This window comes from Prionailurus bengalensis, chromosome A3 (genome assembly GCF_016509475.1).
Source record: "Prionailurus bengalensis isolate Pbe53 chromosome A3, Fcat_Pben_1.1_paternal_pri, whole genome shotgun sequence".
NCBI lineage: Eukaryota > Metazoa > Chordata > Mammalia > Carnivora > Felidae > Prionailurus > Prionailurus bengalensis.
In genome coordinates, this window is record NC_057354.1 from 57,981,100 (window position 1) to 58,008,728 (window position 27,629).

A 27,629-nucleotide genomic window follows, 5' to 3' on the forward strand; every position below is an offset into this window, starting at 1 on the left:
CCAGCTGGTGTGCAGAGACCCAGCCGTGCACTGAGGTGCTGATGCCCAACCACGGTAGTCAGCCAGGGCCTGGCATGACAGGAGGCCTCGGCTGGTCAGCCCCCTGCCCCCAGCAACCTGGTCTATGCACTGCAGTGCCCCGGGGTGCGAAAACAGGAAACACAGCTTTCTATGACAATTACATGAAATGTATAGTTCCCCTTGAATTTTGGTGATTATAACGTATTTGGAAACTGGAAACTGGTACATCACACCACGATTATGTGCCATATGAAAATATGTATGAAGCTACTTGTTTATTGACGATAAAATGGAGGGACTCCTGGGTGGCTTGGTAGGCTAAGCATCTGACTCTTGATTTTGTCTCAGGTCAGGATCCCAGGGTCAGGGGATCGAGCCTTGCGTGGGGCTCCAAGCTGAGTGTGGAACCTGCTTAAGATTCTTTCCTCCTCCTCTGTCCTTCTCCCCTGCTTGCACATGTGTACTGTCTCTCTCTCCCTCTAAAATTAAAAAAAAAAAAGATAAAATGGAAATGTGAATTTGAGGCATAAAGCAATGTCCTACCAGACCTAGAAGGACAAACTTCAATGTGAACTAAATTACAAAAGCAGAGATCAAGTACAAGAATTAACAATGAACATACAGGCCCCCAGCAGAAGCGTCCCACTTCACCACACAGTGCTGTCCTGTCAGTCTGCAAGGAACTCCATATCCAGCACTGACACAGGAAGGGTGACAGCTGGGGGACAGAGTGACTGTCACCAGAACCCAAGTGGTTTCCACGAGGCCCAGGGCCCCAGTGCAGAGGGAAGGGGCATTTATTCCTACTTTGTGGCCACACTGCATCTATTAACGCCTTCTTGTTCTGGAAGAATTTCCCACAACCTCGAGGAATTTCCTTCCTATTGCTGAGGAATCCCCCCACATTGTGAACCTGGCTTTCCAGGACAGAAGCCAGGCACAGGACAGAGGTGGCATGCACCAGACATCATGAAGAGGCAGGTGCTGTGTGGGTCCACTTCTGGGAGAGGGGCAGCGGAGGTACCAGGCTCTGAGAGCAGCGTCTGAGCCCAGGCTGTATTGTCCTGCAAAGGACCTGTGGGGAGCAGAAGCTGGGATGGTTCATGCTCTCTCTGCCTACGTTAACCTCCAAGATGGATTCCCGGATTGCCCCCAGCTCGGTCACATATCATGAGGGGCCCTGCACGTGCACACAGGTAGACATTCCAATCCACATATCCAAGTTCACCCCCGCCATACAGCCTTGGCCACTCAGCAGACCAAGGAGGCATACCAGCAGCAGAGTCCATAGGGGAACGACCTAAGAAAGAGACCTGTTATACTCTGTCCAGGCTGTCTGGACAAGGCATTTAGGGGGGGGCCGGGTACCTGGGTCATGGCCATGCTGCTGTTCCATTACATGTTCCAAGTAGGCACATCCTTTTGGTTCTACAGACTCCTGGCCATGCTAAGGCACACAGCTGGTTGAGAAGCAGAGCAGAACCCTCCAAAGTACAGGACCTCTGTGGGACCACTTTTGCCTGCCTCTAAGGGAAGTTCCGCAGCAGCCAAACCTCCACAGAAACCCAGGAAGAGAGAGAAGACAGCAGCAGATGCCCCCTCCTTCCTCCAGGGACCTGAAGAGCCCCACATCTGAAATTTAAGTGAAATCCTAACGGTACTTTCACATTTCCACCTCGTACCAGCTCACTGTTCACAATGAGTGCCTTACAAATACATATGCAGCATCATTTAATAAAACTTCTCATCCCAAACATTATTCAACATGTGTATCTATGTATATTTGACCTAAGAGAAATATTCAGAGAATTAGGCTTCAACTAAGTGACTGTAACTAAGAAGCGACTGTGGATAGCCCCTGGAATCACCACAACCTCCATGCTCTATTGAAAACCACTATGTTGTGGCAACTGGGTGGCTCAGTCAGTTGAGCGTCTGACTCATGACTGCCCAGGTCATGATCTCACGGTTTGTGGGTTCGAGCCCCACATCAGACTCTGTTCTGGCAGTGGGGAGCCTGCTTGGGACTCTGTCTCCCTCTCTATGCCCCTCCCCTACTCACTATCTCTCAAAATAAATAAACATCAAAAAAAAAAACCCATTGTGAACACATATGGGGAATGGAATATGGCATTAAAATCAAGTCCATAATTTTGACCTTTACCTGTTACAAGGATTCAAACAGCAATTAAACAGGCTCCAATAATGTTAGGACCCAAAACGTTAGGTTTAAAGACAAGGCATAAAGAAACTTGCTCATAAAGCCACAGAACCACAAAACTGTGGAAAATACTTTAGAATTCTGGACTTATACAAATCCCTCTTTCATAACCTAGAATCTGCAAATCCCCAAGGAGAAGCTGTAGACAGCCAGGGAACTTGGAGTCTAACTTCCTAGGGTACTGATTTTACTCAAGGATTCTCTGGGCAGAATTATGTTTCTATTAGAGAAAACATGGCTATATTATGAAATGGAAAGAAAGATCTCCAAAAGGTAACGCACGAGTCATCAAAGAAGCCCTGAAGGTGAGTCACTTTGGAGTGCTAGGTTGAGCATTTACTCCTTTGGTGGTAAAATCTGAGAGGCATTGCCCTACATAAATACCCGCCGTCATCTCTGTTCGGCCCCAGTCATGAGAAAGGGAACAATGAGGGCCGCACAAAGTCACACGCGTGGGGCCAGACTGTCAGAGCAACCTAACCCTAACACTGAGACACCTCCCCAGGAAGGTTCCATGCCCGAGACAGGGAAGGAGAACAAGGATGTGAACACAAAGGGGGTCACCACAGTGTGGTACAATGATTTCCATTCTGCAGAGAGGAGAACCATGTACCCCACCACACACAGAGCTCCTAAAACTCAACTGTGTGTTCAGCATGGCTATCACTGATTTTCCCCCAGAGAAAAAGTTATGTAAAACTATGAGCTAACAAAACCACTCCCACAACAGAGGCCACAGAAACACGCATCATCTCAGAAAGTCTGAGAAACACTGAAACTTGGGCGACCTTCCTTTCAGATGACCCAAAAGCCCGGCTCACAGCAGATTCATCCGGCGTATTTGCCCACACGAATGAGGCAAGGGAAGTTTTTTAATCACCAAAGGCTATCACGCACAGGGATATGGAGATAAAGTAAACACAGTCACAGAGGTTTTAGATGTTGCTGTATAGTCTAAGTTGTTCCGCTATTACAAGGCACAAAGCCACCGGATTGGTTGGTTTCGTGTGGGTTTCAGGGACAATGGGGAAAATAAAGCAGAAGGACGGGACTGCCATCACTAGAGGGCTACAAACAGGAATCGGCCAGACCTATCTCTTGGTTGGACTTGAATTTTAACACAGTCCAATTTCTCCCCAGTGAACCCTCTAGGGCTCCTGGACCACAGCAACCAGACCCAGTGACAGGAAGGGCTCTGCTCTCCTGTCCCTTGTCTCCCTTTCAAATGCTCTTCCTGGCCCTGTTAGCCCTCTAGCACAGCTCCAATGCAGTGCTTGCTAGGGGCCTGATACTGAGTCTGGCCTCACACGGCTTGCCCTTAAGCACTGCCTTCCAGCTGTGAGAACGGTTCTGTTGCTCTAAGTGGCAGCTACAGGTAGCCTCAGGGGGCTAGACGTTCTCCATACGAATTTTTCTTTGTTTTCACTCCTGTGGTTTTTTTACTGAGATGAAATACGCATACAGTGAAACACACAGTAAATCTTAAGTGTATAATTGCATTAAATACGACAACTGTATACACCAGAATACCCCATCAAGATACAGACCGTCTCCATCCTCCCCTAAAGTTCTTTTGTGTCCCTTACTAGCCACCCCTCACTGCACAGGACTCCACGTTCTGATTTCTATCACCACCAATATGACCTTTTAACAGTTAACTTTGGACGGCTGGCTTGCACCCAATCAGTGCCCTGCTATGTTAGGGCGCACAGGGGCATGAAGGCTTCAGTCACTCGCTACCAAGTGATGCAAGGGAAGCACTAGTTCTCAAAGGGGCCGGTGTGGCTGCTAAGGTAGCACTTTTGAAAGTGTGGAGAAGGGGACAACTTGGGTGATCACAACGAAGCATTTAGTGGTAGAGGCCCTTCCAGAACAACTCGAGGCAGTTCCAGAAAGTAAAGATGGACTCTTGTCCTGCCTGACTTCCAAGCATCTCATGTCATTTATCATTTGGGGAGGCTAGTGCCTAATTCCGTCCTACACTTATATATTGTTGGCACGCTTTTCGTACATACTAAATTTTCCAGGAATGCAAATATGGTGAAAACAGAGAGGACTGGCTTTGACAACCACTTAGACCTTGAGCAAGAGTCACTCATCATTCAGTGGTACTTGGATCCCCCACCAGGATGTCTCTGATCCGGACCAAACTTGGAGTTGTCCTCTGTGATCCTACAGTCCAGCCTACATAACCCATTTGGCAGCCTCATTGGGTTCTAGTTTGGTTCTGCCCAAGCATCCATCCACACAGTGATCCTTTACGTCTAGCTATTATAGTGACTATTTGGAAATTACATTGTCGGTAAGTTTTATTATATTATTTCAGAATTGCAAAGATTTGCATTAGTAAGGGGTAAGTGATGAATCACAGGAATCTACTCCCAAAGCCAAGAGCACACTGCATACACTGTATGTTAGCTAACTTGACAATAAACTATATATTTAAAAAGAGGGGTAAGGGGTTCTGAATGAGCCAAGAAGCACTGCTCTAAGTGACAGAATTTAATTCTGGATTGAACTCAGGGGCAGGAGTCATGGGCTGTATTTGCTGGTGGCCTTCAGTGCTCTGGTTTGCCAGGCCACACGTGCAGAGCTCACGATGCATAGGCCACCTCCCCCACTTCCTAAGTCCAGCTGAAACTCGGCTACCAAACTGCACTGTCGATGGGGAATCGTTTCAAGAGACAGCCTAAAAGTTGCTCTTTGTACCTCTTCAACGGGGACCCTGGGGGAGGAGGGGGGGGAAGGTCCCACTTTTCTCTGTTACCAGGCATCCTTTTACTTCTCCTAAGCACTTCATTTACAGCTTGAAGACAATTGTGTCCCACCAGGTCTCCTGTCTCCCACTGCCTGCAGGAAGGTACACTGGGGTTGTCAACCTTGGTCACACGTTTAGAACGCCCTGGGGGCTTTAAAAACACCAGTGCTTGGGCGCACCCCCAGAGACGCTGGTTTGTTTGCTCTGGAGTCCTGGCATTTCTCATCAGAGTACCTCAGGCAATGCTAAGTAAGGTACAGGCAAGGCCGGGGCACCCAGCTTACCTCCAGATTTATAGCCCCACTTGGCAACTTTGCAAATAGATAGTTCACAAAGGTTTACGTTTGACACTTTTCTAGACTCACTGCAGGCTCCACTTCCTCTCCGCTCTTGTTTTTCTTTCATCCTATTTTTCATTTATGGCATCTTGTAAATCCTTTCTGGAACAGGTAGGAATGGGGAAAGCCTCCATCACCCTGCCACGTGTATTAGAAGCGCAGAGTTCAGGCGTTCAAACCTGCAGGAACCCCAGCCCCTTTCAACACTTGGTGAGCTCACTCTGGTTCCAGGGCTCCCCCACAGGCTCCCCAGTGCTGAGCATGGCCAGGAGGCTGCAGCAGCATTTCCTGGGGTCTCAGCCGGCAAGGGCAGGGTGGAAGGAGCAGGCGAACAAAACTGCTGACAGCACAGATCCTGTAAGCCGGCCCGACAAACTCGAAACCTCAAAGGAAAACACAAACCCAAATACAAACTGCAGCAGATGGAGAACATCATGAGGCTGGGCCATGGCCAGTGAGTCTCAGTGCCTTCTGATGACAGCTGTCCTTCAAAGTGGCAAGTTCACCGTGAGTCCGTCATGTAGCATAATCTCTGTACTTCCCTCCTCCCTATGCTGGGGTAGTTGCAACTGTCCGGCTTTGCCACTTTGATTAATAAAACACTCTGTTTACAACATCATCTCTTCCTGCTTCCAGGAGGACACCCATCTCCCACTGGTGCATCCCAGCCACACGGTTTCCATTTTCCATGATCCAAGGGCACGGCCAAGCCCTAGAGTATATCTCAGCATCCTTGGGAACCACCCATATAAGTTGTATCTGTATCCATTACCTTCTTGCCCTCTCCAGTGGAGACACTGAACGGTGTCCTGCCTGTGGGTGGCCAGCGGGCCCACTCTCCATTCAAAGAGGCAAAGTTCAAAGAACCCCCTTAGGCAGAGAGACTGCAGTTGCCCTGTGACTTCACCAAGAGGACTCACATCCATTAGAGGGCAGAGATTTTCATCTATCCCATTCACTGCTCTGTCCTCAGTACTCGGAACAGTGTCTGGCACAAAGTAGGTATTCAATAAACACTTGTTAAATAAATAAGTGAATCTAATATTAAGTAGTATTTCACCAACAGTAAAAGAATTACTGACAAGATGCTATTTTAAAAAGCCATAAAGAAAGCCTTTCCGCATTATGCCACACAGGGCTGAGTAGAGCCTGTTTAAAAAGGAGGGTTTAGGGGCACCTGGGTGGCTCAGTCGGTTAAGTGTCTGACTTGATTTCAGTTCAGGTCATGATCTCATGGTTTGTGAGTTCGAGCCCCCCCTCCGGCACTGACGGCTCAGAGGCTGCTTGGGATTCTCTCTGCCGCGCTCTCTCTCTCTCTCTCTCTCTCTCTCTCTCTCAAAACAAATAAATAAACTTAAGAAAAAAGAAAGAAAGAAAAAGGAGAATTTAGTTCTGCCCTGCCAAGATCATGTGAAAATTCAGGTCAAACATCCTTTCTGGAACTACATGGAGGCCACCCAAATGTAGACAGGGCCAGGTGATGCTCCACATGCCACAAAGTGGCAGCTCGCCAAATAACACTAAAAATACATAAAGGGTTCCACGTCCCTTCTCGCATCAAATCCCATCCCGGAGGCCCCACGTTTTCATCTAGCACAAAACATAATACAGGATATGAATACAGAATATTAAATGCAATGACAAGGATATGAAATAAGAAATTAAAAGCAGTCAAGAGAAAAAAAGGTGGCCACAAATGCACAGTAAACTGGGTGCGGAAAGGGGCAGCAAACCCCCCAGCACTCCCCCCACCCTACATCCCTGGCTCTCTTCAGTTCGCCAATAGTCCTGGAGTTCAATGTTATACATTCACCTTCCAGAAGCTTGGTACCAAGCCAGGGTGACCCAGACAACACCTTCCAGTGACAGACGGATCTCAGCTCACCTTTTTTTCTCCAAGGCATCAGTGGCCCAGAGATGTCCCTTACTTGGTTCCTACGCTGTGGCGCTAAAAGCCCTAAAACGTGCCCATCTGATAAGCATCTCCTACCACCAGAAATCACTGGGGACATCTGCCCTGGCAGGAATCCACACACCCTCAGCAGCACAGAGGAGAAAGCCTGGGCAGGCACGGACCATGGAAGCCATCGTGCGGTAAAGCAGAAGGCATTGGAGTCCCGAGGGCTCACTCTCCTTCTGGGTGCCAGTCCCCCAAGTTAGTCACCTTGTCTAAGCCTCCACTTTCCCTGCAGTGAAAGGAAGGTGGTAATAGCGTGTCTCTCACAAGACTTTGGGGAAGATAAAAGAGAAGCTTAAAGAGTCTTATAAACTGTGAAGTACTGGACCTGCCTGTTGTGAATGAGTCTTCTTCGTGTGTTTGTAGCTACACCCAGCATCAGCCTCTCCCTGGGGTCGCGGGAGCACAAGTTTCTCTCCCCCACTGTAGGGCATTCGCATTCGTCCTTATCTTGTTGACCAGACAGCTCTGAGCCTAAACCCCGGAGAGGGACACTCCTGAACCAGCCATACTTGGCTGCATTCAAATTCCTGGAAGCAGCTTACATACACACACACACACACACACACACACACACACACACCACAACAACCCGCCAGGACCATCGTCAAGTCCCCCCCGCCCCCCGCAAAGGGATTTGAACAATCCTTATTCCGGTTTCACACAAAAATAAAAACAAGCAAAAAACCCCCACAGATTTCACCGCCATCACCTTCTTCCACAACAAACTGACAACCAAGTTCAGTCTCACTGACTTAAGAAGGACGCTTTCCGCGCGGTCTGTGCGAAGGGAAAGGTGTCAAAGCCACGGTGGGTACCCACCCCACCCCCCACCGCCGCTCCCGCCCGCCCGCCTACCCGTCAACACTCCAACCCCGCAGGCTGCAGCTTCCTCCTACCTGGGCGAGCCCCGGGCCGCCCCGGGCCCAGCGCGGCGGGGCGGGCGCCCTGGGAGCCGGGCGAGGGGCTCCGGGGCGCGGGCGCGCGGTTAATCACATGCCCGCCGGCTCCTGGGGGCGCCGGGCCGCCGCCGTCGCCGCCGCCGCCGCCGCGCGCTCCGTGTCGGCTCCGGGCGCGGGCACGAGCAGGAGCCGCACCGCCCTTGCGCCCGGGAACAGCCGGGCGCGGCTCCTGCTGCGCTGAGGCTCCGGCTCCGGCTTGGACGCCTCGGGCGGAGACGGACGCGGGTGGGTGGGCGGAGGCGGCGGGGCGGGCCGGGCTCAGGAGGGAGAGAGCTGGCCGGGTGCCCCCGCGCCCTACCCCCGGGAAGCCCGGGACTCCGGCCTGCCCCGCTCATCCCCCTCATCCCCGGGGGCCCCGGGCTCCCGCACCCTGGAGGGGCAGTGACCGTGGTCCCACCCGCAGTGACTTGGGACGACTCACCTGGACAGCGTAACCTGGCTACCACCCAACTGCGGGGTCCCTGGGCATGACTGCAGCGAATGGAGCTTGGGACTTTCAGGTCCCAGAAACACACACTTTCCAGCCTAAGAGACCAGATAGGGTCAGTCACTGGAGCCTGAGGCCTGGCCCCTGCTCTCTCACACTGGCCCTGGGAAATTTCACAAGTCACCAACCTCTTGGTACCTCCTTTCCTCTTCACTGAAAAGAGATCACAGCAGCACCCACCTCATGGAGTGGTTGGGGAGATTACATAAATTAACACTGTAAACCAGCGCCAAGCACAGGGTTGACACAAGAGTCACTTGCTGCTTGTTATTGTTTTGCGCCTGGATGAAAGAGCAGCTTATCGGTGGTACAGTCTTGATACCAGACTTCTTGGCCTGACCAGGTATTCTTTTAAGCTTAAAACCCACTTACTCCCATCCACTCATTTTGCACATGAGAACTGGTAGTCCTAGAAATGCAGTGAATGGCCGGGGTCAGGCGTAGACTTTGGTGCGGGGAGGGAAAGATGCTGGGGTATCAGCAGAGGCTGGCTTGGGCTCCAAGCCCCACAGCCAGGGGCTTGGAAGCTGCTCTTCCCTTTCCAAAACTCCGTACCTCCAGCAAGTGCCTGGACCCTGACTTGTTTTGAGGACCTAATGAGCCATCCTCTGGGGAGACATTGAGTAAATGATGATTGCTTCCTTCCTAACAGAATACACACACAGACACACACACACACACACACACACACACACACACACACCCTTCCTGTATCCCTTCCAGGCTGGGCAGGTGCTGGTTTCCATAGCCCTTCCCTTGATATCTCTGTCGGAAACCCAAGAATTGAGATAACCCTGGCCTCAGCTGGCCCAGATGATTCTGGGCTGGAGGAAAGCATAAAGAAACCAACAGCAATAATTCATCAACCCTAATGCTGACTTGTGGCCTGCTGTGATGATAATTTCTTATTTTTTAAAAAAATTTTATCTGGTTCCAGCCCTTGCATCTGGTTCCTCTTTCTCCAAGGAACAGGCTTAACTCTGGGGCCAGTGACACGGTATTATGAGAATTCGCCAGGCGTGCCTGGGTGGCTCAGCGCCTGGGGTCCTAATCTCACAGGTTGATGAGATCGAGCCCCACATCGGGCTCTGCGCTGACAGCGCTGAGCCCGCTGGGGATTTTCTCTCTCCCTCTCTCTCTGCCCATCCCCCTGCTCACTCTTTCTCTCTCAAAATAAATAAATAAAATTTTAAAAATAGCTTAAAAAAAAAAAGAATTCACCAGATGTCCCCATCTCTTTAGTATTCCTTTTTAGAGTGGTGGTTCTCAAAACATTGATTATACATCAGAATCATCAGGAGAGAGAGCTGGACCACTGTTGCCCAGATCCGTCACATGAAAATCTCTGGGACTGAGGCCCAAATCTCAGTGTTATTAAAGCTCCTAGGTGATTCCAACATGCAGCCAGGGGTGGGAACAACTGTTCCTCTGAGCCCCCCTAGTGATGGCCTTACTGTGAACCCTCCACTTGAAGCTGCTTCAGCACGTGTCCCAGGGGCACTTAATGAAAGCTAGCATGAGCAGGTCAGGCTCAGTGCTGCAGAACTAGTGTTGTTAGTGAGCATAAACATATCTCACAGTTTGTATAGTGAAGGTTTTTAAACAGTTTACGAGTAGAAAACATGATGAGTCTGTGTAATAATGTAGAATTTAAAATTACATTTTAATCTAAATTTCAAAATTAAAATTTAATTTTAATTTAAAATTACATTAAAATTAAAATTTAATCCTAATTTAAAATTACACTTAAAATTAAACTAAATTAAATTTAAATTAATAAAGTTAAATGTAATTAAATTTTTAAATTGGAATTAAAATTACACTTTTCCTTGTTTTTTTCTTTGTATTCTGATGCCTCCCACCCACCCCTACCCCAACCATCCTGCTAGACACGTGAGCCCTTAGACCCAGATAAAACACGTATACACCCGTCTATTATGAGGATGGGGTTTGAAGACCTTCCCTTCTTACCTATAGCCACTGTTATCTCTGGCACTTTGAATGTATCTCCTCCCTCACTCAGCCATGCTGACCACGTTTCCAAACTCTCCCTTCCCTTTGTTTCCTTTCCTAGGTGGCTCGTGTGTCCACCTGTCTTGCTTCACCCCTGAGTTGAAAGCTCATGGTGCGGAGATTGTCACTCCTGTATGCTCTGGTCTCAGCACCACACAAATGCTCTGAATGCGAATGTGTAAGACATATGCCTCCGCGGAGGTGATGATATTTGTGTGTTTCACAAAAACTTACGAGAAACGGAAATAACATCCAGGGTCTGGATGGCACCTTCTGGAGTGTTATCTCCCTCACTACCTTCCCATCTCTGAGACTCCTGTCATTTGGAAGACTCGACTGTCTGCCATCCACAGACCACCTTTCTTAAGAGAGACCGTATTCTCTGAGGATTTTCGGTGTGTGACCCTCCTAGCAAGCTGCCCAAATCATGGGACTGTCTTTGATAAGAGTGTCTAGTAATGCACAAGAAGCAGAATCCTGGAAACCACCAGTGTCAGAGCAAAGCCCTGTGTCCAGGGTGGTCTGTGCCAAGGGACAGGTGTGACAGTGGAACTGCCTGGGCCTGAGAACAGGCTGTTTCACAAATGGTGACACAACACTCCTAGAGTGTTCAGAGTCCCCAGACCCTCAGAGGGGGAAGCCAAGGGGTAAGAAGGCCGACACTGACCACCCCTGGCAGCTGGGGATGCCAAGGCAAGCATGATCCCAGCTGGGGTCGGTAAGTCCAGAGGACGACGTATGGAGAGAACTCCAGTCAGTGTCCAGAAGGACAAGGGGTTTAGAAAGAGAAGGATTCTAAAGAGAGGAGGCTGAGTCTTGCACCAGTAGAGACTAAGCAACTCTGAAGTGGCAAGCTTTTTTTCTAGCGCTAGAGATGGAAATGAGGATCCATGAACTAAGCTGACTTCAGTTGTGGAAAATAAAATGACATCTTTGCACACAGGGCCTCTGTGATTCTTGCTACGCCTGTTTTTCGTTATTTATAGAACTGCCAGTAACGGCTCACAGAACCACAGTGTTCCCTGAGATAGGTTTAAAAACCACTGTCCTACATGGACTTCCTTCTACAGCCTAGTTTTTCGTTCCTTTCACACATTTTCCATCTCCTGACCTCCAAATAACCACATTTTCAATCTGTGTCTCATATTACCTCCCATTACTGCCACTTGTCCGTTTTCATTGGCTCAGGACTATCCCTTTCTCTAAGCAGTTCTTTGTGGGTTTCTCTGATCGTTTTGCTGTTCAGATTCCTCTGATTTTGCAAGACCTTTACCAAGCAGAAAGCCGCATGTGAGCCAGAGATGAGAGTTGATGAGAAACTGTAGAATATCATAAAATTGCCAATGACGGTAAACTATTTCTTAACTTCCTTTATAAGATGAGGACAAAAAGATGGACATGGCAGGCAGCCCGGCAAACTTTTTATTCTAATTGTGGCTTTAATCTTGCTCAATGAAAGCAACTGAGGGGCTCCTGGGTGGCTCAGGCAGTTAAGCGTCTGACTTCAGCTCAGGTCATGATCTGACGGTTCCTGGGTTCGAGCCCCACATCAGGCTCTGTGCTGACAGCTCGGAGCCTGGAGCCTGCTTCAGACTCTGTGTCTCTTTCTCTCTCTCTGCCCCTCTCACGCTCACACTCTGTCTTCTTCTCTCAAAAATAAATAAACATTAAAATAAAATTAAAAACAAAAAGCAACTGAGTGCAAGTGGATTCTTACACCTGGTTTTATTTCCTTGCTAACAACACAGAAACAGCACAGAAGTTCCAGAGACCGATAGACGGGGTGGCTTCCAAGAACTGCCGCACCTAACAGAACCAGACTAGTGGTCTCTTACTCTCTTATGCCAGATCTTTATCCGATCATTGGTTGAACACATGAAACTCAAAGCACCAATAGCCAAGCCAGCCATCACCACCCAAAAGGCAGCCATTACCAGCTTCCCTCATCATCCAAGAAGGGCTTTTTCTTTTTAATGTTTAGTATTTATTTTGAGAGAAAAAATAGAGAGCAAGGAGGGGAGGAGCAGAGAGAGAAGGAGACAGAGAATCCCAAGCAGGCTCTGCACTGACAGTGCAGAGCCCCTCATGGGGTTTGGACTCATGAACTGCGAGATTGTGACCTGAGCTGAAACCAAGAGTCTGAAGCTCAACTGACTGAACCACCCAGGTGCCACCAAGAAGGGTCTTTTGAAATCTTTGTCCTCAGTCATGTAAAGGACACATAACAAAAGCACTGCCTTCCTTAAACTCATCTTTGAACATAATGAAAGAACTGGCTGCTTTAAATGCTTTCCCTTGTATTTCTACAAGGTCCCGCTATCTTTGGTTCTCTGAAAGTGTCTGTAATTTGTCTCTATGTTTTGTCACGTACTCTCTTCCATAAGCACCTTCCAAAATCCAGAGTTCTTGTTGTAGCCTTTTAACTCTTCAATCCTTTCTAAACATTACTGCCAATTTGTCTTCTCTAAATGGTTTCCTTTTAATACTATCACTGTAGTAGATTAAAAAATGGCTTCAAATTCTTCCCTTCTCCAATTAAGAGGTGAAGTCTAATTCCTCTCCCTTGAATCTGGGCTGGTCTCGCTGGCTTACTCAACCAATTCCGACCAATAGAATGAGGCAGGATTGACTTTCTGGAACTTCTGAGGCCAGATCATCCAAAACCTTTCAGCTTCTTCTTAGGCTTCTTGAAACAGTCTTGGTACCTAAAGCTGCCAGATAAGGAGTGTTATCATCCTGAGACTGCCATGCTATGAGAAATTCTAAACCACATGGAGTCCACAACCCCAGCTGACAGCCAGAACCACCTCCCACCATGGGAGAGCACTATTCTGGAAGTTAAGCCAGCCAACCCTGGTCAGCTGCTAGCCAACTATATCCATAGGAGAGTCCCCAAAGGAGAACCACTCAGCTGAGTCCCATCAACCCCAGAGCCATGAGAGATAATAATACATTGTTGTTCTAAGTCATTGAGTCTGGATCACAGTAATAGATAAGCAAGGCAATGACCCAACTCAACTCGCTGTTGGCCTGTCCTGTACCATACAGAATCAGCCTAGCATGCAAGGTCTCTTCAAATTAAAATGACACATATCCTCCCTTCTCCTGCATCACCTCTGACCACTGCCCAGTTACAGACTTCCTGAAGATGATTATTATGATTATCTCACCAGCAAATAAAGGGAAAGGAGAATTATGACATAGTGAAAAGGTTTAGCTTGAAATATACTATTTTGAGTAAAAGAAGTAGTTATTTCCTTGTACGTTTCAGCAAGTACTAACTGCAAGAATGAGTTAGTTTCTAGTATTGTTATTTTTTTTAAGTTTATTTATTTATTTTTGAGAGAGAGAGAAAAAGAGAGAAAGAGAGAGATAATCCCAAGCAAGCTCCATGCTGTCAGTGCAAAGCCGGATGTGGGGCTCAAACCCATGAACCTGAGATCATGACCTGAGACAAAATCAAGAATCAGACACTTAACTGACTGAGCCACCCAGGTGCCCCTCTAGTGTTGTTATTTGATGGTTTGCCAAGAAGTAGTGCAACCATCAGAAGTAAGCCTCTACAGACAAAGATACTTAGAAAGGTAAGGAGCAAGCTACTACCTCCGACAATAGAAGCAGAAGAAAAATCTGGCCAGACTCAGGAGTGCCATATTTGTTGAATCATTTTGCTAATTTCCAAAGACTATGTTAACACCTGTTCCATTCTTTTGTGTCCTCACAACAATTTGGCAATAGTCAGCAGCAGGTGGACTACTGTCCAACAATAATTACTATTATCCACGACTTCCCTGAGAGAGGATGGGAGCTGGGAAAGTTCTCTGTCCTGGGTCCAAAAGTTGAGAGAAGAGGCCTTAATACCACTGATTCCTTCTTTACCTCTTGCATCCTCATAAGAAAATCGCTGAATTAAGAGCCTGGGTGATGAGTGCTGAGCTCTTCGTACCCTGGGATAGTTAGACCTGCTGAGGAGCTCAGCTTACAGTCTAGAACATAGTGGGTATTGTCCTCATAGGAGGTGAGTGATACTGGGCTTCGGGTCCTCCTGAGAGTGACAACAATAGAAGCCTATAATATCATTTCCCCCGAAAATGGCATAAAAGATTTAGGATCCAGTCTAGACCAGATTCTGGGCAGGAGACACAGAAGGTCCCCTGACTGTGACTTATGCACAGCCCTCAGGAGGTGACTTCAAGGACTCCCTCTTGTATTCTACATCTGTGGTGTGCTATTTAATACCTCAGCCTCTAGAATCATGACAGTATTTAAATTATTTAAAATTAAATAAAATTTAAAATTCAGTTGCACTGGTTACACTTCAGGAACTTAATAGCCATCACATGTCATGAGTGGCTACCATATTGGATAGCACACCCCTAGAACATTTCCATTACTGCAGAATGTTCTATTGGACATTGCTACTCTAGAGTCTAGACAATTCAAGGCCTCTGGAAAAGAGGTCTTTCCCTGGCAAACTAGTCTTCATCCAGAATAAATAATCTGCTCATTTTAAATCTATACTTAAGTGAAAATATTTACACCTTCCCCTTTCCTTCTCATCAACCTTGTCATTGTTTAATCTGTCTTCCATTTCTCAGCTAAAACATACCAGGTCACATGTTTTCTCTATATTTTATGAGCTCATTTTTTATATTATTGTAATTACCTTACATTCATCAATATGATTCATTGTCCATAATTGTTTCATGTCTATATTTTTATTTTTCTAATAAAAATATATGTAAGATCTTCAAGGATAGGAACAATGCATGGATGGGGGGGGGGGGGGTGGACGCCTGTCCCAGAATACTCATTTACAACCTTGAATGTGAGAAGTAGTCAACCAGGAGCTCCTGGGTGGCTCAGTTGGTTCAACTTCCAACTTCAGCTCAGGTCATGATCTCACGGTTTGTGAATTTGAACCACGCATCAGGCTCTGTGCTAACAGCTCAGAACTTGGAGCCTGCTTTGGATTCTGTGTCTCCTTCTCTCTTTGCCCCTCTCCTGCTTGTGCTCTGTCTCTCTCTCTCAAAAATAAAAATAAATAAAAATAATTTTTAAAAAAAGAAGTAATCACCCAACCAGCTAAGGAAGAGGGTATAGGGAGGTTTTTCATGATAAGTATCACCGCAAACTTGTGCTGTGCCCATAGTGATTTCTAACAAAGGCAACAATCTAGTCCCCAGTCACAAGATCATGAAATCAGCAAGAGAATATTTATTACTTTTCAATTAAAAACAAAAAAGACTGAAGGTTTTAAATACAATATGTTAGCACTGTAAAATCTTACCACACTACATTTTCATCACTCCTTTTTTTATTCTCTAAGAAAAAAATCATTTACAGTGTTTTGCCCTGCTGCTTTGACATATTGTGTGCTTGTCAAGGAACTTGGCGATTTCCCAATCTGGACGTGAAAATAATAACACAGAGAAACAATCTCAGAGAAGGAGCCCAAGGAGAAAAAAATGTAGGTGACACCCAGAGCCCAGGCTTTCTCAAGAGTGTGAGGACTGGTCCCTAAGCATAAGAGTTGAGATGCAGATGATGGGGCGCCTGAGTGGATCAGTTCGTTAAGCATCCAACTTCAGCTCAGGTCACGATCTCATAGCCCATGAGTTTTAGCCCGCATCAGGCTTTGTGCTGACAGCTCAGAGCCTGGAGCCTGCTTCCGATTCTGTGTCTCCCCTCTCTGCCCCTCCCCACTCACGCTCTGTCTCTATCTCTCAAAAATACATAAACATTAAAAAAACAAATAATAATAATAATAAAAAGCTTAAATGTAGAGGAAAGCCCTATGTGTCCTAGGAAGAGAGTTTTTCCCCCATGCTGTCCCAGGAAAAGGGGAGGAAGTCAGGAGTAAAACAAATGCTTAGAAAGTGTTGAGCACTTTTTCCACTTTCCCTGCTCTCTGTGTGGAAGTAGTGAGGTAGGTACCTGGATGACCCAGTGAAAGCCAGCAATTAGGAAAGACTCTGAAATAGCATCTGCGGAGAGAGAAACCCAAGCCAGACATGGCAGGGAGCAGAGACCATGGAAAAGAACAGGGCCAAGCACACTGTGGGCTCAGGGGCACAACAGAGCCCCCATAACTACCACCTCACACACTGATCTCATACATCTTCTTTCCAATGGATCCCAAAGTTTTTCATATTATTCATATGAAAATGATATCAATAATATTGATACGATATTACTGATTGTAAAGGGCATTGCTTTTTTTAAGATTTTATTTTATTTTTTCAATGTTTTTTATTTTTTATTTTTTATTTTTGGGACAGAGAGAGACAGAGCATGAACGGGGGAGGGGCAGAGAGAGAGGGAGACACAGAATCAGAAACAGGCTCCAGGCTCTGAGCCATCAGCCCAGAGCCCGACACGGGGCTCGAACTCACGGACCGCGAGATCGTGACCTGGCTGAAGTCGGACGCTTAACCGACTGCGCCACCCAGGCGCCCCAAGATTTTATTTTTTAAGTGATCACTACGCCCAACTTGGGGCTCAAACTCACAACCCCAAGATCAAGAGTTGCACACTCCATGGACTGAGTCAGCCAGGCACCTCAAGGGTATTGCTTTTAAATTTAGATTCCTGACTGTTCATTACCAGTATGCAGAAATACAACCAATTTTTATATATTTACCTTGTGATCACAAAACTCACTTATTGGTTCTAGTAGCTTTTTTATTGAGTTCGTAGGATTTTCTATGTAAACCACCATGTTGTCTACAGAGTTTTACTTCTTCTCTTCCAATCTGGATGGCTTTTATCTTTTCTTGACTTTTTACACCAGCCATATCTAGTACCATGCTGAACAGAAGTGAGGAAAGTAGACATTCTTGCCTTGTTCCTAATCTTAGGGGAAACTTTCAGTCAATGATATTAGATGTAGGTCTTTCACAGATGCCTTTTATCAGGTTGAGGAAGTGCACTTCTATTCTTAATTTTCTGAGAATTTTTATCAGGAATAGATGTTGGATTTTGTCAAATGCCTTTTCGGCATCTTTTGAGATGATCATATGGTTTTTCTTTTTTGGTTTTATTAATATGGTGACTTACATTTATCAACTTTCCATTGCTAAGCCAGAATTATATTTATCAACTTTCCATTGCTAAGCCAACTTGGCATTCCTGGTATAAAGCCCTCTTGGCCATGATGTATTTGTGTTTTTACACATTGTTGGAATGGACTTACTAATATTTTGCTTATAATTTGTATGTCTTCATGAGGAATACTGGCCTACAGTTATTTTTTTCTTGTAATGTCTTATCTGGTTTTGATATCCAAGTAATACTAACATCAAAAAGTTGGGGAGAACTCATGACTTGGGAAGTATGTATTCTTCTTCAATTTTCTGGAAAATTCTGTACATAATTGATACTATTTCTTCTTTAAGTGTTTGGCAGAATTCACTAGGAAAGTTATTTGGGCCTAGAGGTTTTTTTGCGGGAAAATTTTCCATACAAATTCAATTTCTTTAATAGACAGAAGACTATCCAAGTCATCTATTTCTTCTTGAATGAGGTTGGTAGTTTGTGTCTTTGAAAGAAATTATCCAGTTCATTTAAGTATCAATTTTTTTTGCATAATTTTATTCCTAATATTCTGTCATTATCCTTTTAATATTTGTAGTGTGGTGCAGTGATATTACCTAAGCCTGATACTGATATTTCTGTCTTCTCTCTTTTATTCTTGATCATGCTACCCAGGGCTGTATCAATTTACTGCTCTCCTCAAGCCTCAGCTTTTGGTGTCATTAATTTCTCTAGTATGTTTCTGTTTTCTATGTAATTGTTCTCTGCTTTGATCTTTGTTACTTCTTATCTTCTGCTTGCTTTGGGTGTAATTTGTTTCTCTTTTCCTAGTTGTAGTTGAGGCTGAGGCCATGGATTTAACACTTTTCTGCCTTTTTAAATAGGCATTTCATGCTGAAAATTTCTCCATAAGTGATGTATATCATTCCACATCTAAGAACCTTACTTAAAAATAGAACCGTCATATGATCCAGCAATCCCACTTCTGGGTATTTATCTAAAGAAAATGAAAACACTGATTTGGAAAGGCACATGTGCCCCTATGTTTACTGCAGCATTATTTACAACAGCCAAGATATGGAAGCAGCCCAAGTGTCCACTGATAGAAGAATGGGTAAAGAAGATGTGGTATATATACACGAGGGAATATTACTCAGCCATAAAAATGAATACAATCCTGCCATTTGCAGCAACATGGATGAACCTAGAAGGTATTATGCTAAGTGAAATAAGTCAGGCAAAGACAAATACCATATGATTTCATTTATATGTGGAATCTAAAAAACAAAATGAAATGGAAACAGACTCATAGATGTGGAGAACAGACTGGTGGTTGTCACAGGGGTGTGGGGTGGGGGGACAGGTAAATCAGGTGAAGATAATTAAGAGGTACAAACTTCTCAGTTATAAAACAAATACGTCACAACTTACTGAAAAGTATAACATAGGGAACATAATCGATAATATTGGAATTATTGGAATATTGGCGTTATTGGAATAACTTTGTATGGTGTCAGAGGATAAAGGTGATTATGTTTTAATGTATAAAATCATCACACTATGTTGTACACCTGAAACTAATATGATATTGTATATCCATTATAATTCAATATAAAAAAAAAAAGAAACTTACAATACCATAGCCCCATCTTTTCCTGCCTGGCTTTTGTGCTATGTGTGTCATTCATTTTGCTTTTACGTAGGTTAAAAACCTCACACTGCACTATCACTCCTTCTGTTTGAACAGTCCATTTTCTTTTAAAGAAATTTATGCCATAATTTCATCTCCACCTGTCATCACTTTCCTTCTGCCTAAAGGATTACCTTTAATATTTGGTAGTGTAGGCCTGCCGGTGATGAATTCAGGTTTTGTACGTTTAAAACAGTTTAATTTTGCTTTTGTTTTTGGAAAGCATTTTCACTGTATATAGAATTCTAGGTCGTCAGCATTTTTTCCCCCAGTACTGTAGAGACAATGCTTCAAAGCCTTTTGGCTTACGTTGTTTCTGTGAGAAATCTGTCATCTTGTCATCCTTGTTCCTCGGCATGTTCTTTCACTGACTGCTTTTAAGATTTTACTCTTTACCACTGGTTTTAAGCAATGTGATTATCACAGAACATAATGTATCGATCTCTGTTTCTCAGGGTTCACTGAACTTCTTGGATGGATGGGCTTGTAATTTTCATCCAATTTGTAAAAGTTCTGGCCATTGTTTTCAAATATTCCTTCTGTGACCCCTCCTGCTTTTTGGAGACTTTGATAACATGTGTATTTGGCTGCTTGAAATTGCCCTACAGTTCACTGATGCTCTGTTCTTTTTTTATTTGTTTTTCTCCTCTGTGTTTCATTTTGATAGTTTCTACTGTTGTGTCTTTAAATTCATTATTCTACATCGTCTAATCTTATGTGAATCTCATTTAGTATACTTTGATCTCAGACTTTGTAGTTTTCATCTCTAGAAGTTATAGGTGGGCCTTTTTTTCTTTTTTTAACATCTTCCATTCCTCTACTTACTGCTTTGAGCATATGTAATATAGTTGTAATAACTGTTTGAATGTCTTGGTCTGTGTTGGTTTTAGTTGGTTTTGATTGATTGATTTTTCTCCTTATTTGTCTACTTCTTTGCATTGCACAGCGATTTCTTATTAGATGCCAAACACTGAAGTTTAACTTGCTTGATGCTTGGTATGTTTGAGTTCAAGGATGCATTCTAGCTCTTGGAAGTGCTTCCATTATTTGGGGTGTTGCCCTTATGATTCATCAGGCAGGGCCATGGCAGCATTCAGTGTGGGACTCATTTCACCCCACTGCTCAAACACAATCCTAGTTCTCTATCAAATGCCTGCAGGTTGTGAGGTTCTCCATTCTGACGGGCGGGAACAGAAATTATGCCTGGCCTTGCTGTCTACTACTTCATCTAATCCCATGGGTGGTTAATTTCTGGCCTCAGGTAGTTCCCTCACACGTGGGCTGACCCATACGCTGCTGAATTCTCAAGGGAGACCCCCCTTGCAGACTTGATGTTCTTCCTCATTGAGGCTTTCTCCTCTCTGGCATCCATTCTTGTGAACTACAGCAACCTGGGTCTCCCTTGGCCCTCAGCTCCATCTCAATTCAGCAAGTTTGCTGAGTTCTGCCAAGACCTCCCTTCCCTGTGGAAATGGCTAGACACCCTTCCACAGCCTGGGAATTCTCTCATGTCAGTAAGCGGGGGCAATCATAGGGCTCACCTCATTTTTCTCCCAGTCTCTCAAGGGTCCCTGTCCTTCAATGGCTGATGTCCAGTATCTTAAATGCCCTGGTTTCATGTATTTTATACAGCTCTTTTGTTGTCTGTCATGAGAAAGTAAATCCAGACCCTACTAGTCAATCTTGGCTGACAGCAGAACTTGGCTACACAGTTCTCAGTGTTCATAAATATGACAGTTGGCCAGGAACATGTCTAACATTCTTTACACATCTCAAAACGTTTTCCTTTTAATTTTGTTTGGAAAAGCTTTTGAAATATTTCTAAATCACAACCCAGAATTAATAAATGTTAGCCAAAACCGAGACTTTTGAGGAAGGAAGGAAATTGTGAATGATGTCAGATAAAGGGCAGTCTGGCAACCGCTGGGTCCCAGAGGCAGAGAGACGAAGGTTGTGTCGTGGGGAGGGGAGAGGAAAAATAGTGAAGGAGGAGGAGGGGAAGGAAGGAAAGGGAAGAGGGAGGAAAAAAGACATATAAAGTCCAAAGAACCTAATTATCTATCCCCAGGGTCGCCAAACCCAAGAATTTTAAAGGAAGCATTAGCAATTGTGATTGTTTGAATACAGGCATCAGGAGGGAAAAGTTGAGAGGAATTCTATGAGGGTCCCAAAATACTGCTAAAGAGAACAAATAGTTTACATTAGTGGCTCTCAAAGTTCCCTGAGATCCTTTTAGAGATCCACAAGGTCCAAACTACTTTGATGTAATTCAAAGATGGTGTTATGTGTATTCTTCACACACATTCTCTTGCAAGCACACAGTGGATTTTCCAGAAGCTACATGATGTGTATCTTAAAGATTGAATGCAGAAGCAGATATAAGATTCATCTGTCCTTTGTTGAGCCAAACATTCAAGAGATTTCCAGAACAATGTAAAACAATGCTACTTTTTCCATTTGTTTTCAAAATACATTTTTGTAAGAGAAATGTTGTGTTAACTGGTAATGGATTTATTTTTCTTTTTAAAGGATCAATAAAAATTTTAAGTGTTTTTTTTCAATACATGAAATTTATTGTCAAATTGGTTTCCATACAACACCCAGTGCTCATCCCAAAAGGTGCCCTCTTCAATACCCATCACCCACCCTCCCCTCCCTCCCACCCCCTATCAACCCTCAGTTTGTTCTCAGTAATTGGTTTTAATGTCTAATATGTGTAATACCAGTAGAGTTAATCAGGTAAACAAATCTCTTTAAAGTTTTCAATAATTTTTCAGAGTGTAAAGGGGTCCTTAGCCCACAAGCCTAAGAACTTCTGTTCTAAAGCTTTTGCAGTCTTACAGAGACCACTGAGTACTTCATGGAAGTATCTTCCCCAGAACAAGGATCAAGAAGATCCTTGAAGATCAAGGAGTCACAAGGGAGAATCACCCCCAACACCGGCTTCTTTACCTTTTATCCAGACTTTGAAATGATGACTCATAGAATGGCAGCCCCTGTAAGCCTCATCCACAAGGAACTGGGTCTTAACTCATTATTGAGGTCTGAATTGCTCTTTTCAGTGCTACAAGTCCCACCCCGAATTTCTCGAAAGGGTTGCGAAATTGCCAGTGTCCTCTCCAGTCTGCTTCACCATAATTTTTCCACTATTCATCTGACCCATGCCTAATAATTGATCATTTATGAAGGAAGGAAATGTATAATCAAGCACCTATTACATGTCTGACAGTGAGTTCAGTGCTTTCATAGGACATCACATTTATGCTCACCACCCTATGAACAATATCATTATCCCCTTGTTTTATAGATGGAAACATAAAACTTAAGGATCTTGCCTCAGATTATCCAGTGAGTGAAATAAACCAACGGGGACTCAGCTCACTCTCCAAAGCTCATGGTCTTTGCCATTCATACTGGTACCTTTCACTGCTCTGCCATTATCACTATTGTGTTGCTGTTGTTTGTAAAGTAAAAAGAACACCCTGAAATATCGGAATTCTGCTTTCTACAACCAGAGGGAGAACAGCCTAGTGGCTATAAGTGTAGACAAAGGAGCTGGACAGCTGTAGGTTGGATCCCAGATCTATCATGGACTAGCTGTGTGGTGCTGAGCAAGTCACTAAACTTCTTTGTTTCCTTGATGGTAAAAAATGTTTCTAATTACACCTGCTTTATCGGGTTATTATGAGAACTGAAAAAGTTGATATGTAAAGAGCATTTAAACATTGTCTGATACATAGTCAATGATAGAGATGAGTGTTATTTGCCATACATTAATTATATTTGGGTAAATTACTCAGGATCTATGAACCTAAAAAACAGGTATAAAAATACCTGCCTGGGGCACCTGGGAGGCTCAGTTGGTTAAGCACCTGAGTCGATATTGGCTCAGGTCATGATCTCATGGTTCATCAGATCGAGCCCTGCATCAGGCTCTGCACTGATCCCGTGGAGCCTGCTTGGGATTCTCTCTCTCTCCCTGTCTCTCTGCCCCTCCCCTCCTTGCTCTCTCTCTCTCTCTCTCAGAATAAATGAATATTAAAAAAGAATAACTGTCCAGTTACACCAGAGAGTTATTGAGAAAGTCACAGATAATGAATGTACTAGACAGTATTTTTAACTGAATAATATGCAAATAAGCAAACAATATAGAAGGTTTATTTGCCATAAACTCCCAATATGATGTAATTTTTGAATAGGGAGTTTTCTGGTAAAGAGGAGATCAGTATTTCTGGCTAAAAGAGTATGTACTTGTCACCACAGCTAATAAATCCCTTATTCCAAAAACACTAACCAAAACCACAGTTAAAAAGCAGGATATTTCTGCACAAACACTCAAGTCTAAAGTAACCAAGTGTGAAATGTAAAATGACTCAGTCTCTCTGTGTGTGATCGAACAGTGAATTTTGTTAATATCATGAGGAACTATCGGGAGCTGAAATTTAAACAGTCCTCAGAGATAATGAAGGACTTAAAACAAACAAAAGGTCAGTTTGCAACCAGAAGTTTCTCAACATTCCTTACGTAAACTCAGAAATTCAATTATTGCCATGCCAAAGTTGTTCTGCTGCCCTTCATTTTTCATTGTTAAAAAGTTTTACCAAAACTTGAATCATTTCCTGTCCTGACAACCGCAATATCTTTTTCCCATTCTTTCTACACTACTAAACTCCAAATTACTATTGCCAAAGAAATTCCCTTCCGCATTGCCAAATGGTATCTCAAGCCATTAGATGTCACATGCACATGAGCACACACGGGAGCATGCACGCACACCGCTACTCTATCTGAGGTCCCTACCGGTGCCTCATAGCATGTTTCACATCTAACTCACTGTCTCTATTATTTGTGACCTTGTTTCTTAACCAGCTATGCCTATTAGAATGTAAGCACCCTGAGGGTAGGCTTTTGGTCTGTTTTGTTCACTGTTGTACTATCATTGTCTACAAGAAAGCCTGACGTGTGGTAGATTCATTTTCACTTATATTGAATGAATGAATGAACGAATGAATAAATGACTTAGCTCTGCACATTGACGGTCCTTATACTTGATTTCAGTATTCTTCATTCCTTACATTTGACAATGTTTTATCTTCCTTGCCCCACCTCTTATGCAACCGGTTATAGTTTTCTCAACCATCTTTGTTTTGTCTCATCAGGCCCTAGCCATGAATATGTAGGTTGTTGACATTAAGACAACTTACCTGTCCTGGATCTTTCTAAGGGTACGTGGGGAGCTGACTCAGCCAATAGGACTTCACAATATGGAGACCTGAAGCAAAGTGTTTCTCACCCTTGATGAAGTGAGGGTTCGGAACATAGAAATGAGCAGATCAGAGAAAGCTGAAGTCTAAATCACGAATCAACCACCCCCTGGGCTGCTGCACACAAGGAAGGACCCAAAAAAGGGATTTACATAGAAGCTTAGACCACTGCTCCAATTCATGGCTTGCATTTGGGCTAATACGTGGGCTGGAAAGAGCGTTGATATTACAACCCTTCTCCTTCAAACACAGATGAAATAGCCACTGGCCCTAGATATGAGAAAGGGGCCTCATGAATCAGATCGAGAGATGGCTGGGTCAGTGGGCTGCATACCCGGCTATGCACCAGAGTCCCATGGGCATTCTAGAGCCCTCCTTTCTGAGCAGAATCTCCACAGATGATGCCTGGAAATCTGTATGTTTAAAGAGCTACCAACTGCTCCTCAGAATAACAGCCACTAACCAACAAGCCCAGAATTTTCCCAGGACAGTTTTAAGTGGTTGTCTGTTTGGGAGGGTGCATTATTTACTGGACAGAAATTGGGAATACTAGAGGTTCTGCAATACCCAGGGCCGCGCTAAACGACAAAATGTCCTCCATCCCACAAAACTTGAAAATATCCCACCAGACAAGATGGTAGGTAAAATCTAAGCCCAGAGCCTAATTCTGTTTTTCATAGAAACACATAGCATTTTTTGTGTCATTTTCATATGTGTTGAATTTTTTTGGAAATGCAGCTACCACAAAAATTGAGGTGAAGTAGAACTTTATTTTGGGGGGAACTTTAAAAAAGATTTTTCACCACTGGGGAAAATCACATCATTGAAGGCAATGCCACTAATGATACTGGAATCTCCAGGGAGACACAGACTGTTTCCATCTACATTTGCAGCTGCCACTTTACAGACATGTGTGTGTGTTACTGCAAACACCTGTTTCTTTGTGTCTTCCAGCTCAGTCATACTCATGTACATACACATTGAATTGAATGTGGAATCACTTTTATTTCTCCTTCACATCATGGTTAGGGTAGCATAGTTCAATTTTTAATACCACGTGCAGGTAGGATATGTTCTCGGTAAATTTCGTTATAGAATAGTAAAGGGGATTTATAAAATATTTTTTAAGAAAGAGAGCACTAAGTCCTTGGAAGGTAAGAACCACTGATCTACTTCTGTCCCCCTCGCTCTGATGCTCCCCTACTCTCTCTCTCTTTCTCTCAAAAAAATAAATAAATAAATGTTAAGAAAAATAAAACCACTGATCTAAATCATCTAATTCATGTCTCAAAACAAAGCTAATGGTTGGAGATGACAACACCATTGTCTTTGACTTGTCCTTATTGTCTATGTGTTCACCCTTGACTTTATCCCATTCCTTCTCCACAGTTGGTGACCTATTCAATGGCAAGTCTTCTAGGAAAACCATTTCTAATTCCAAGTTTTGCAGCATCCAAAGCATCACAAAAGAGGTCTTTTTCATGGGCAGCCCCTCCCCTCCAGAGATCTTTTCAGCTTTCCTCAGCTTTCCTTTTGAAACACGGATAATTTGAGTTTTGTCTTTAGAACTTGTTTTTTTTATTAACACAAGCCCTGCTTTGAAATATTACACCCAAGACTGTGAGAAAGGAGACCCAACCAGCTTGGCTGACACTCCTGAGCCATAAGTACCACAGTGGGGCTGAGAATTCTTAAAGTTTTGTGCTTCCCTTTTTAAACATCTCCCTTATTCTCATGTATCACCTGTGTGCCACATTGTCATTTCAGGCTGCTAAATGCGACTTAATTCTAACTCACCTTTGTGACTGCCCTCAACTCATGTCAGAAACTCTTCCCTTCACTTTCTCCGGAAGCCCTCAGTCCAAGAGACAACATGGTTACAAAGACTTGTGACCAAGGGGAAAGAAAAACATTGTTTGTGCCAAACTAAATCCCAGTACGGAATTAGTCTTCATGAAGAGACGATGAAGTCACAAGAGTAAATCCTCTACTGTGGTTTTCCTACCAAGTTGTTCTTCAGGGAGAACACAGCACATGCTAAGTGATCAATGGGTTCTAGATAGTTGGGTAGTAGCTGAGAAAGAGCCTCCAGGAGATCCCCTTAGCCAACAGTCTACAGAGCTATGAGGGTGGCCACTCTGCTGTCTCTTGCATTATCCTTGCCAAACCCTTCCTTGGCTCAAATAGTGCAGGCAGCATCTGAGGTCTCTACTGAGATGACTTCACTCAAAAACCTTCCCTTCTTCTCCCTCCCCTTTTCCAACCTCTCCCCCAATTTCCTCTCCCTGTTATTCTCCATCTTCCACTACAATTTCTTCCAAATCCCCTTCCTTGCTCTCCATCAACCAAGAAAGATCCACCTAAGACACTCTACTCATTTCTCTATGTTCTTGGAATTGTATTAGTGTACACTATTTTAAACCATAACATTTTATTATTGCATGTGTGTAAAGCATATATGTGAAGTATTTCCCCTGATCCTTTCATTGACCACTGATTCTGGTAAATGTACTTTTGCTGTACTCCAATTTTCTTTGAGCATGGAACTCTGGGAATATTTCATTCCAAAGAAGCTAAATGTATTTATAAGAAAACTCAGCTTGCTTCTCAAAGTTGGCTTCATAATGCTGTTTCCAAAAAGATAAAAAAAAATACAACTTCCCATGAAATAAGGGTAGCATGGTACATCTGTGGTTAAATGTCTTTGACCAATCTTTGACATTATATTATATCATCCTTTGAATCAACCCACCTTGGATTGGGACCCAATGTCACCTTAAGGAAATAGGCTAAATATATTTGTATATTTAATTCAAGGCTGCATTTGATCTTTCTCCATTTATATAGATGCCTTTGGGTTGGTATCTACTCAGTACATAGTAT

The 27,629-nt window shown here is 44.1% G+C and overlaps 1 protein-coding gene across 10 annotated transcripts in view; it reads right to left on the reverse strand.

Moving 5' to 3' along the window:
- The window catches only part of IL1R1 (interleukin 1 receptor type 1), a 79,489-nt gene that overhangs the window by 32,261 nt on the left and 19,599 nt on the right, over window positions 1-27,629 (reverse strand). For 2 of the 10 annotated variants that reach the window (XM_043603071.1, XM_043603068.1), the window contains exon 1: window positions 8,195-8,374. The exons of the other annotated variants lie outside the window; for them this stretch is intronic. The gene's annotated coding sequence lies outside the window, so the exon portion shown is untranslated. Of the gene's footprint in view, window positions 1-8,194; window positions 8,375-27,629 lie in introns of those variants that run through there. 10 annotated transcript variants of the gene reach the window in all.